The 13,692-nt window shown below is 35.2% G+C and overlaps 1 pseudogene; it reads right to left on the bottom strand.

Annotated features, from left to right (window-relative positions):
* Positions 1 to 10,803: 10,803 nt before the first annotated feature.
* On the bottom strand, positions 10,804 to 13,280 carry LOC121995064 (annotated as a pseudogene).
* Positions 13,281 to 13,692: the final 412 nt, after the last annotated feature.

The raw sequence follows: 13,692 nt of genomic DNA, 5'->3' as shown, positions 1-13,692 counted from the left end.
TGATAGTGGAGAGTGTGCTCATGTGTGAATCCTTGGATTAGTCACCTCATCTTGAGGTAGATACCAAGTAAATCTTTTGTGTTAGCATTGAGGAGTTCGCTTCAAGTCTATCCTTTGCAAATCGTCATCATCGAAGCGAAGCGAGCTATTCACCCCCCCCCCCCCTCTCGCTCTTCACCGGACTTGTAGCCGAAAAGGGCAACGAGCTAGAGGAAGAAGAAGTTGAAGCTCTAAAGTCAACAAGTCAAAAGACTTCATCAACAAGCTCAAATTTTAAGATGAATTTCTGATATGGACTAGAATTCGATACAAAGATGCATCCACCATTCACAATGACGAGTTTCGATTCTTGAAAATCAATGATCAAATTTCTTGATGATGGAGATAGAGCAATAGTTTGCTCTAATGGAAGGATTTGAAGTTCTAAAGGATTCAAAAGGTCAAATCATCAAGAAGACCAATTGGAGCAAGGAACAAATTCAAAGGTACGAGACAAATGATAAGGTAACTAAATTATTCGTTAATTTGTTGCCTAGCACTATTGTGTATAAAATTAGAGAATTCCAAGATGCCAAATAGCTTTAGAATGAGTTGGCAAGAATTTATAAACAACCCATCACTACACCAAATCAAGACGAATCCAAAGAGGATCAAGATGAAGAGGAATAGGATTTGGAAGTTGACAGGTGCTCAACATCTGAAGAAGAAGAAAGTGAAGAAGGTCCATCCTCTAGAGAGCATGAAGACAAAGGCAAAGGAGTGTACTCCTTGTTTCATGTGCACAATGATTCGGACGTTGAGAGACGCTTAACATCCGAGGATGAAGATGAAGAGGTATCCACCTTAAGGATTGAGGGGGAGTGTAGATCAATGCAAGATTAAGGAGAGGCCTCTAATTTGGATCAAGAGAAGAAAATGACAATCCTACAAATGAAGGTATAAAAAATTTCAATTGTCAATAATAAAAATCATAGTATTTGTTTTGAGTGTAGGGAGAAAGGGCATTACAAGAGTAAGTGTCCTAAGTTGACCAAGAAGAAGGGTCAACGGTACCAAAGGATAAGGAGAAGCCAAAGGAAGTTGGTCCCGTGGTAAGCAAAGGCAAGGAACACATTGTGTTTTTCTTACAATCAAAGAGGACATTATTGGAGTCAATGTCCAAAAGGGAAGAAACCGACCAAGCTTAAAGGAGAAAGCACAACTCAAGGAGGAGCTCTTAAGAGCAAACCCAATGTATCGTTTATTGATGCAATTTCTTTAAGTAATGATAAAAAGCATGGTAGGAATAATTTATATCATTTCTATGTTATTTATCATGAAAATAGAAAGCATAATAGGGTTAAGAAAAAATATATAGCATATCATGCTAAGACTATCTTACATAAGGTTAGGATGGTAGATAATATGTTAGGCAAGAACTCTAAGGATTTTAAATATAGGCCTAAAAATAAAAATGCTTAAGGAAATCAAGAAAAAAAATCCAAATATATGGATTTATGAAAGGAAAATCAAGTCTTAATGTCAAAGCTTGATAAATTAGAAAAGACCCTAAAAAGAATACAAAATATCTTTAAGGGATAAAATGAGCATAACCTAGATTTAGGAAAGCAAAAGTCATCCAATAGTCATAGAGGTTTAGGATACAAATATAAAACTAATAAGATGTGGCTTCATATCATAGGGTTTCATATAGTTATAGAATCAACCCTAGGTCTAGGGGTCAAGCCAAGGTTACAAGGGAGGTCATCCTTAAAGTTAACCTTGAAAAGATCAACATAACTAAGACTTCTAAAAAGTTTAAGAAAGTCAATAAGAAAGTTACAAGAGAAGTTATCCCTATAGTTGACTTAGAGGAGTCTAGCATGAACAAGGCTTCTAAGAAGCCTAGGAAGGTCATTAGGAAGGTATCAAGGGAAGTTATCCCTAGTGAATACCTAGAACACCCAAGGAATACCAATCGGTTTTAGGTTCCTAAGAGTGTATTCTCTATACTCTAGATGGATCTAGAAAGTATCAACTCAAGTAGTTAGCCTAACCTTGAAGAAGTTGACACTTGAGGACATTTTCAAGGTAGTTGTACTCCTTGAAAATGTGAAGGTTTAAATGTTTACTCTTTGTAAGAGTAAAATGTGTTGTTCCCAAAGGATGTTCACATATCTCCACAATGACATGATATTGTACACTTTGGGTCTAGACCCTCGTAGGTTTGGTCTTGGGCTCTCCCCAAAAGACTTCATTTTAATGGAGATATCCTACATCCTTTTAAACTCATTATCTTTACCAAATCTTTCTAATGTGATACTTTAATTGAACTCCAACAATCCTCCCCTCAAACGAAGGACCATAGTTACTCTCGTAGTCCGGGCCTCACCGCGAGCATTTAGTCATCCTGACCTACTCTAGGCCTGCCCGTGAGCATCTGCATCAGGTCACTTTGACTTGCTCCGAGCCTCCCCACGAACATTCGGTCACCTTGACCTGCTTCGGGCCTCCCTGCGAGTATCCGGTCACCCTAACCTACTTGCCTCCCTGTAAGTATCTAGTCATCTTGACCTGCTCCAGGCCTCTTCGTAAACATCTAGTCATACTAACCGGCTCTGAGCCTTCCTGCGCGTATCTGGTCACCCTGACCTGCTTCGGAGCCTTCCAGTAAGCATCCGGTCAACCTAACCTACTCCGGGCCCACCCTCAACTTCGTTCAAGGCCACCCTACATTGCATCTGATCTAGATCATGGCTCTGATACCATTTGTTGTACTCAAAGGATGTCTATATATCTCAATAATGGCATGATATTATCCGCTTTGAGCCTAGACCCTCATGACTTTACTCTTGGGCTCTCCCCAAAAGACATCATTCTAATAGAGATATCCTACATCCTTTTAAACTCATGATCTTTACCAAATCTTTCTAATGTGGGACTTTGATTGAACCCTAACAAAATGTGCCAAAATTTAAAGATTTGGATCTAATTAAATTGGCATAATTTGGTTAAAGGCAAAAGAAATACCAAGCTGGGATTTTGATTTTTTTTTTTTTTTTTTTTTGAGAAAAAGGGGCAAATTAGGATTAATTTTGGTTTAGCAATTAATTAAGGATACTTAGATAGATAATCTAGGTATATTATTTATGTTAAATTGTCATACTTTATTTTCCCGTCATATGCCATGACATTATAAATTTACATTCATAATTGTTATAAAAAATAAAAATACTATGTTATATCATACATACATCATGTAGCTATAGTATATTTTCTTTTGAAACTTATTTACTTTGATGTATGTCATAAATCATCATGATTACTTTAATTTCTTGTAGCTAATGACAATGACATCAATCAACAAGTGACATCCTAGGTGGATGATCAATTTTAAAATGCCTAGATAAATATACATGATCCCTTAATTTAGGACAAAATCAAAATCTACATCTCACAAGTACTATAAGTTAGCTTGTATGTATTTTAGTACACAATAAATACAAGTGAAATGTTAGGAAGAATAATAAAACTCAAAATATTGATTTAGTGCATCTTTTTGAGTTTTAATTTCATCAAAACACATAGTTTATATGTTATCCAATCATTGGAAAAGCTAATGTACAAGTTATGTGTATTTAGCCTAAGAAACATGGTTAGAAATTGATTTTTAAAATCATTTCAAAATACTTTTGAAAATTCTTGGTGAAGGCTATCTTTTGATAGAAATCACCATTGTATAGTTAGACACAAACTAGAGCAAAACATTGAAGTTTTCAATAATTTCAAGTTTTGTGCCAATCTTTAAAAATGGGATATATTTTCATAGAAAACTTTTTTTTCCTGATAGAATATGACTTAAATGATGTCTACACAAAATTTTATGATTTTTAAAAAAATGTAGAATTATTTGGGCATTTCTGGAATTCAGCCAAAAGCTGATTTCAGAAAAATCAAAAACTCAATCTATCGGTTGATTAATTGAGGATTCAATCGATCCGTTGATCAATTGAACTGGAGTTTTCATGAGCAGAGCCTCGCGGAATCGATCAGTTAATCAATTGACCCCAACTGAATCGATTAATTGATCGATTCTAGTGCCTTTTCCACGAACAGAAGTTCATGGAATTAATTAGTTGATGAATTAAGTAGCTTTGATTAATTGAATTCCAACTTCAATCAATTGGAAAAGCTGATTTTGGCTAAAATAGTCTAACTCATTTATGAACATTTATGGGTAGTTTTCATGATGAAAACAAGATTGGAATTGTTAAGGGAGACTAAGTTGAAATTTAGGATGAGATTTGCATTCAATTTTGATTCTTGAATCTCAAAACTTTAAATTTTGGGTTTCCTAAAGTTTTAGGAACTCTAAGTCATTATTGGTGCAATGACAGAAGGTTAGAGCATGTTTTGAGGAGAAGAGTTTTTTATGTGTACCGAAGGGGGAGAATATAGAGTTTAAGTTAGGAAATTCTCCATATTCATAGGGGAAAATTGTGAAATCCTTATATTAAGGGGGAGAATGAAGGAAACTCTCATTCATGCTTTGTCGTGAAGAAGAAGTTGAGGTTATGAGATTAGCCTAACTTAAACATATTATCAAACATCAAAAAGAGAGAGATTGCTGGTACAATTTTCCTAGGGTAAGATTGACCAGTTTGACTAAGATTAAGTTGACTCAAACTTGAAGTCTTGATATTTGACAATATATGAAGATTGCAGGTGTAATTATCCATTTGGGGAGATTAGTCAAGGTTGACAAGTTTGATGTGAAGAAGAGTCAAGTAGGTCAAGGTTGACTGGATACTTGGCTGAGAAGTTCTAACTGGAAGTTAGGCATGAGCAAGTCCAACAAGGAGATTGGAAGAAGATGGAAATCCAAGTGGGTCAATGTTAACCGGGCACTTGGTGTGGAAAGTCTCAATGAGTAAGTTGGGCAGTGAAAAAGTTCTAGTGAGTGAAGCTAAGCAGTTACAAAGTCCTAGTGAGTGAAGTCAGGCAGTTACAAAGTCCTAGTGAGTGAAGCTAGGTAGTTAAAAAGTCCTGGTGAGTGAAGTCAGGTGAAAGCTCTAGTGAGTGAAGCTAGGCAGAAGGAAAATACTAGTGAGTAAAGCTAGGTGAAAAGCCCTAGTGAGTGAAGCTAGGATGAAAGGAAGTGCTAGTGAGTGAAGTCGTGATTTGGAGACCTAGGTAGGTCAAGGTTAACTGGACACTTGGTGTTTGGAAGTCCATGTAGGTTAAGGTTGATCGAACATTTGACACAGGGAGAAAAGTCCAAGTAGATCAAAAGTTGATCGGACACTTGGTGACGAAGTCCCAACAAGTGAAGGCTGACCAAATGCTAGGCAATGAGGAGTCCTGGCAGGTCACGGTTAACTGGATATTGGGTTTGGGAACCCTAGACTTGAGTTAAGTAAGTTAGGATTAGTTAATCGATCAGGTGATCGATTGAACCAGAGCCTAGCCGATCAATTGATCGATTGAGAGAGTACCATGAGCAATGGCAACCCAATCAATCAGTTGACCGAATGACAGTTGTTCACAAGAGCACAGTGTATTTACCAATCGATTTGGCTACTGCAATCAATCAGTTGATCGATTAGAGAGGAGCTTTCGTAAAGCACAGTACATACTATGCTTGATCGATTGAGGAGGAGCCCAATTGATCCCAAGATCTTCTGTGAAAGCACAAAAACCATCTAGATCAATTAATTGATCGATCCAGCTACCTCAATCGATCAGGAAATCGATTGGAATATGACCATTACGCAGATTGCGACTTTTGGACGATTGAGATTGTTTGGATCTCACATGGCAATCGATTGGGAATGAGCCCAATCGATTGGGAGCCCTAGATCACGAAGAATAAAGTTATTGGTAAGGTTCAAAAGCGTGCAGCGCTTACACAATATTCTCCACTACTGTTCGCTGGACCTTGAGCTTTGGAAGATAAGTGTTGTTGCACTTTCCAACTGGTCCAAAGGTATCTATAAGCTACAAGAGATCAAGCAAGAAGGTTTTTATTTGTATTCTTGTGTATTTACTTCTTGTTTTGAGTTGTACGCTTGTGTGAGTTTGTACGAGGTTTCTCCACCTCCTGATTGTTTCGAGAAGAAGTGTTTTGATAGTGGAGAGTGTGCTCGTATGTGGATCATTGGATTAGTCAATTCGTTTTAAGGTGGATACCAAGTAAATTCTTTATGTTAGCATTGAGGAGTTCCCTTCAAGTTTATTCATTGCAAATCATCATCATCGAAACAAAGCTAGCTATTCACCCTCTCTAGCTCCGAAGTGTCCCAACACAAAATTAGCTTCAATCCTGCGTTAAATATCATTTGATAAGGTGTGAAATATCATTAACAAAAATGAAATATTAAACTACAAAAGACATAACTATTTATCGTAAACTGATAAATAAAATCCAGAGGATATTTTTTAAAAAATGCATACCTTTCAAGTTAGTGGATGTCTAGATATGGTGCTAAAAATACGTAACGTTTAAAAATAGTCATGGAAAACTATAATACAATTAGAGATACATATAATTTTTTTTTTAAAAAAAAAGTAATAGCAATATTTTTGGCTGAAATACACAAAAAAAAAATAAAAGCTAAGATAAACAATAACATACCTCAAAATGATCTACTATGTAAGGGAATGGTCAGGATCCTCGATCTCCTAGGACTCCAAACAATACGGGCACAACATCTGTGAATCCAGAGTGAACATTGACACAAACACTTGCATATGGCGAACTATTTCCTCAATTCGAGCTTGTCGCTAGTACATCTCCCATACCTCTGTGTCTCTCTCAACCATTATCTCCTTCAATGATGAGAGTTGAGTCCGCAAATCCTAATTTTCCTCCTGCAATGCTTGTACCTCACTAGATGAGGAGGAGGAATTAGGACACTCCTTGATCCTTAGAGCTGTCATTCGGTCAAAGACAATTTTAGCCTGAGAGTTAAATCCATAGAGGGAGGTCTTCTTTCTTCCACCAACAACATCATAATAAATGTCATTAACTTGATCGATGGAAAGAAGTTGTGGCCCCTCTCCCTCTGCACCAAGCTGAGATGCCTGTGCAACTCTAGTGAACATTACTTCATGTATCAAAATAATGATTTTATTAACCTCCGCATAAAGTCTACAAATATATTCATGAAATTTAATATTCTTACATTAATTGCTAAAGAACGTCGATTGATAAATGATCCATCATTCTTCTTATATATGAGTCTTATTAAATGCCTCCCAACAAGTGGCAGATATATGTAATTCAACAGCCTACGTACAAATAATGCAAGTACATTAAAATAATTAAAAAACATATGTAAGAAATTTTTATATAACTTAATTTTAAATATACTAAGTCAGAGGCATGCTCCATAATAGAACAGAATCTAGCAGTATAATTTGTGGATCTAGTGCTCGTCTAAGCAGACGCTGAATTATGATTGCCCCAAGCAATCATAGAATTTCCTACCAATGCTGGGCAATCCAAATAGCTCTCCAGGACTACCAAATTGCATTAGGGATCTTGGATGCCTTGGTGCCCTTATGGTCTCCACTTGTACAACATGTCCCTATACAGTTTAGAACAGTAGGTGTTCCAAATTTGTTTAAACTCGACTCATGGCCCTCCTCCCAGACATATCTCTTCTGTAATAATAGATTTTAAGAATTAGTATCAGGTTAATTTTTAACTACAAAATATGTTTTATATTCAAAATACTTACAAAAAAGTCATCGTAATAAAAGTTCTTCATGTCCTGTTCTACAAGCTTTCATGTAGTACCAGCTAGGGACAATCGTCCTCTAAACCTCTTGGATATGTAGGATGTGATCTCGTGACCATCTAGGATAAAGTTGTATGAAAAACTATCATGTATGAGATATGTGATAAATAAAAATAAAACTAACTATTGAAATAATTATTAAATATATAACTACTTACTAATCACTAACCACTCTCAAAACAATCTAGTCACCATATGCTCTATGTCCTGGCTACATGACTATATATGCAAAATCATAGTATAATATATACACATTTAAAATAATAATGTCTTTTAACTAGGGGCATGAAAAAAATTTTTAAAAAAAACATACAATATACCATGACATTGTTACTAATTTGTAATCATCTATGTCATTATGAATCAACTAAATTAACATTTTGTAAATTCTCATCATTAGACTCCATTGGTGCATTAAACTCCTCATTGTTAGACATCTCTTTATCATCTATTTCCTCATAAGTAGCATTAACATCTACAAGTAATTGTGATGTGGATTGTATTTCTGAATCAACTGAGTGTATCTCAACTTCTTCATTTTGATATGCATCATGGTTTTGGGTAGTTATGGTGTTCGACATTTCTATGGTTGACCGAGACTTTATCTAACACACTACTAATCATTAACTAGATCTTCTTCTCTTTGTTAGGTACTTAAGATAGAATACTTGACTAGCTTGTACTGCAAAGATGAAAGACTCAAACTTGTTGAATATTTTGTTTGCGTTAACCTTAACTAAATTATAGAAATGATGTATTCTAGTACTTGTCCTTGGAGTTGGATCATATCATGAACATCTGGACACTACACACCTTTTTAAAGGTAAAGTTGAATACTCAAATCTTGATGATTTCCTCAAGTCTACCATAATAATCAAATTGATTATCATTATTGTTTATTGATCCTTTTATGCAAACACAAGAATTATAAATCACGTTGGATAACATGAAATTTGAATCAATTAATATAATAATCTAAGTAGATTGTTATGTTATGGAGAGCTCCTAATGCAAGATTATTTTTAAGTCTTTCATCTTGCATATTTGATATTCTATCGTCGTTTGCCTATAACAGTGATTATTATATAAATTAGATGCATATATAATAAATTTGCATTGTAATAAATAATTTAATTGCTAATTTATATAAATTTGAAACCAATATGCAAATTTATCCTCTAACTTGGTCTGTACCTTACTTGCACTTATTGATAAATTTTGTAGGTATAGTTGTTGTTCGTATAAGATGTCAAAGAAGGTAATTTGAAGACATATTAGATAACATGTCAAATATACAAAAAACTATATACTTGAACTATTACCTTATGTATGGTTTGACTTCTTCACAATTCAAGAGTATATATGTCCTGAGCTTATGATATTCTTATTCATTTAATGGTCTAGAAATAGTTGCACTCATTGCCTTACCAAGAAATTTTAAAAAGGTATGTTGGTTGAGTATCATCGAAATTTTAAGGATATTTATAATGTCTAGTTTTCACATTATCAACAAAATAATAAGAGCAGAAGAAAGTTACTTCTTCAACCAAATATGCATTACATATTGATCTCTCAACTCTTGCTTTGTTATAAACATTATGTTGATACAATTTACATTAACGATCTAACTTATATTTTGATGAATGACAAGTGGATTAAAGTTAGAGTATTTTATGGTCTAATTGTTTTACCAAGTGTGCAAGAGTTGACGGGTCTGAAGGACCTGATACCAGGTTGAAATCCAGCTATGTCCACGAGACCTGATAGCTGGTTAGCAGTCCAAATAAGTCTGTGGGGCACGATATCTAGCGGGAAGTCTAGTTGGGTCCATGGGACTTGACAACCGGCCGAAGTCCAATTGAGTCTGTGGACCTAACAACTGGCAAGAAGACTTGGTGGGTTAAAGACAAGTCAAGCGACTGCAATTGGTAAGTAGAGGTAAGCAACTGGAGGAGAGATTAAGTGAGGATGTGTTCCCGGTTGAGAGAACTAGAGGCGTCGGTCCAACTTAGATCCATTTGGGAAACCTAAGTTGAGACCTTGATTAGATTCTGGTCTCAAGGAGATAGAATCTAATTGCTACTCCTATCTACTATATTGTGCTAACTCTATTTTACAGGGTGATTTCTATGCTTTGACTAACTTTTTGTTACAGGGAACAAAAGAGACAAAAAGTGGCCCGGGGGCTTGGAGAGCTGGTCCTGGTTTTAACTCATAATTTTTGACAAACGATATTCACCCCCCCCCCCCACCCCTTCTATCGTATTTACGGTCCTACACATTATGCATTAATTTCCTCGTAAATCTTTCAAATGAGTACATCCATCTGTATTGCATAGAATCACTATGTGAAAATCAGCAATATACTTCGGATATTATCCGAAGTAATAGGTAGATAATTACCGAAGTAGACGCACGTGAAGTAAAAAGGTCAATTTATTACTTCGCCACACAATTACCGAAGTCTATCGCCGGTCCAAAACCGGTTTAAAATTGAACCGTTTTTGAAGTAAAAATGCTATATTACTTCATCGAAATCAGTAAAAGTACCGAAGTAATAAATGATATATTACTTCATAGGTTACATTGATTAACGAAGTAAAATATGTATACGACTTCACAAGTTTTATATTATGGTGGAGTAAATGTTTAATTTAACTTCTACATTATTTGGCTTGGATGAAGTATTTTGTATTATATTACTTCATCATAGTGTAGACATAATAGAGCATATTTTACTACAACCAAAATTTCAATTTAGCAAAGTAATTTATACAAACGACTTCATAAATTTTATCAGTGGTGAAGTAAATAGTTTTTTTAACTATGCCACTATTTAAATTTGTCAAAGTTTTTGTATTGTATTACTCCACCATTAATTCATAGTGTCGAAGTAATTGATCATAGTTACTACAATACAATCTTAAATGATAAAATTGTATATCATAATATTTTACAACACACCAACTTCACCCAAAAGCTTTTGTATCCACAAATCTCTAAATACAATCAAAAGTTTATATCACAGCTTACACTTAGGCACCCACGTAGAAGTAGATGAATTCACTCTATTCACTTCTAACTTCATCATACTGAGCTTGATTGCAATACTGTTTGATTTTTTTGATGCTACAAACTGAAACATTAACAAAGGTTTTAGGGTCAATGCAAAATGACTCAATATTTCATAAAAAAGAAATTCACCTTCCTCTTCAATAGTGGACCTTCCTAATGAAATTGAAAATGTAATGTAATTAGTTGCAATCCAAATAATAAGAATTATTAATTAATATCTAAATACATAACTACAATACATACCGTCAATTTTTTAAAACTTGATCTTTTTGAAATATCCCTTGATGCATTGTATATCTTGCCCCCACTACATTGTAAAAAATAGAAAGTTATTTTTTTAACTTCTAATGAACTGAATGCATTCACAATCAGCAATGTACTTCCTACTTGTTCTCAGTTCCTGTTACTCAAATAGTCCAATAAATATATCATATTCTTATCTTCATTAATTATAGTCAGGATCCTATGGTACCTGCACAAGTGAAAATATAACATTGACTAGTACGTAGTAGGAATTGATAAATAATGAAAATCTTACCCAGTGTTGTATGAGATGCAAGACATATGCCTAAAGAACATATAACCTGGATGTCCTGCATATTATCAAACAAAGACATATGCCTAAAGGGTTAATTAATGACTGGATTGTGTCTGACCCACAAGGTAAAAATACACTAGATTGATTCCATTCGCAAAAAATGCAGGAGTAACCCAAAAAATGCTACACTGATACACATACAAGGTAAAACTAGAACATAACCAAAGGACTATGGCAACAACATTAATGACCTAAACATACTAGGTAATCATAATCATCATCATAAAACTTGAACAGTTTGTAATAATATCTATTAGCAAAAGTGTCTAACATCAAATATTATCCAACTTCCAAATTCCAATGTATAAATCAGTTCTGCAAATTTAAAAAGCAATAATACAATAAAGAGATATTCATCAAATAGAAGCTCATCATCCATGAACTATATATTATCCAAATTGTCTTTAAATGTATAAATCAGTTATAAAGACTTAGAAAGAAATAATATACGAATGAGATATTCATTAAATAGGAGCTCATTACTCGCTAAAAAAAACATAGACTTCAAGTTCACATAGATAAAAAACAATCATGTCGAAAGATAAAAAACATAGACTTCCATCTTAATTTTTATATGAAGAAGTCACTAACACAAAGAAAGAACCAAGCATAGAATAATAATATTTGACTCCTACCACTGGATCTGGGGCATCATCCTCCTTGCACATAACCCATGGTACACCAGTTCCCAACCCGACAACCATTTGTGCAGCCCAATTTAAATATGCATGACCAACAATGCCAAATGCCTTACTTTTAGATCTGCATTCAAGACCCATGAAAATAAAACTTAGGAACACAATTTGACATTAAGTTACCACATTGAGGACACACAATAAAAAACATGCCTGAGAAAGGATGATTGGACCGCCTTGAGAAGAAAAAAGTGATTCAGGCTTCATCATATCAATAATTTTCTTGGTGAAACCTTGCATAGCCATCTGTATAGAGCATGTATAGAGCATTTAAGTATAGACTTGCAAGGCATGCAACAAATCCAACAAGTAATGCCCTTTGAAACTTAAAATAAACAGGGAAGACTACATTGTTCTTGCATCAACAATCCAACACAAGAAGAATATAATATGAAAGAGTGGTTTAAGGAATTTACCTTGAAAGGTTCATTGTCTATTCTGAAGTTGATTCCAAAGACATTTTAACCAAACTAGAAATCCTCTAAACGAATGGAGAAAACAAAAATGGGAAACATAACAGTTAGGATGAGTTATCCACATGAAGAATCTATGAGAGAAGTACCCAAAATTTCCACTCAGTGCAGACATAAGGTCCAATTCAGAGGTGGACATACAGTCCCAACTTCTGGATTGTCTTGATAAACCTCACCAAATCATACCCTCCTTCGAAATTATACTGCCAAAAAAGAAAGAAAAACAAATTGCACTGACTCAAGGTGATCCATCTAAGAAATATACTTCTCCGTCAAATCAAAGCACAAGAAGCAAAGAAAACAAGAAATTAGCAAGAAAAGTCAGGAAAATACACTGCCATGAGAAGGCTCATGGACATTCCAGAAGACGTAGGTCTATCTAACATCCAAGTCTTCATCCTTAGCTTTTTCTACAAGTCCTTCCCACATCTAACACGAAAAAAAACAACAATCAATGATGTGCATCTAAAATTAGGGTAAAACCCTCAAAAAGTGTCACTTACAAAACCAAAAGAAGATTAATAAAAGATAAGGGGATAAAAGAAGAATTTTCATGAGAAAGTACTTCTAGGGTGCTCCTACGGTAGTGAATGGAGCCTGAGATGAGGATCTTTCTCTGGCCATTGATGACGATGACCTTCACTCTCTGATGACACATTGCGCCGTGGGAAGGAGAAAAAGCAACAGGAGGAAGAAATGAAGTGCGGAGAGAAAATCTGGAGAGCTCCAGACTACCATTCTCAATCCCAGCCCACTCTTTGAGATCTCACACTCCCTCCATCACTTCACTTTCCTCCTTGAAGAAAGCAAGCCCAAGCCAAGCCAAGCCACAGAGGATTAAAAATTATATGAAGAAGTCACCTGATGATATCCTTGATGGCATAGTGACTTCCCTACCTCACTTCACTTCAATTCTTCGGCAACGCGGCAGAGAGGAAGAACACTAATGGTGCGGCGGAGAGGAAAAGAAAGAAGGGGGTGGAGAGGGAAAAAATCTAGCGTGCAAAGAGGAGAGGAAGTGAAGGCGTCTCAATGCGAAGTCTTGGCGTCGGGAAAAATGGAGAAGGTTG

The sequence above is a fragment of the Zingiber officinale genome, chromosome 6A (assembly GCF_018446385.1).
Source record: "Zingiber officinale cultivar Zhangliang chromosome 6A, Zo_v1.1, whole genome shotgun sequence".
Classification (NCBI taxonomy): Eukaryota; Viridiplantae; Streptophyta; class Magnoliopsida; order Zingiberales; family Zingiberaceae; genus Zingiber; species Zingiber officinale.
The sequence above is the reverse complement of the archived record's forward strand: the minus strand, read 5'-3'. Positions and strand labels throughout refer to the sequence as shown.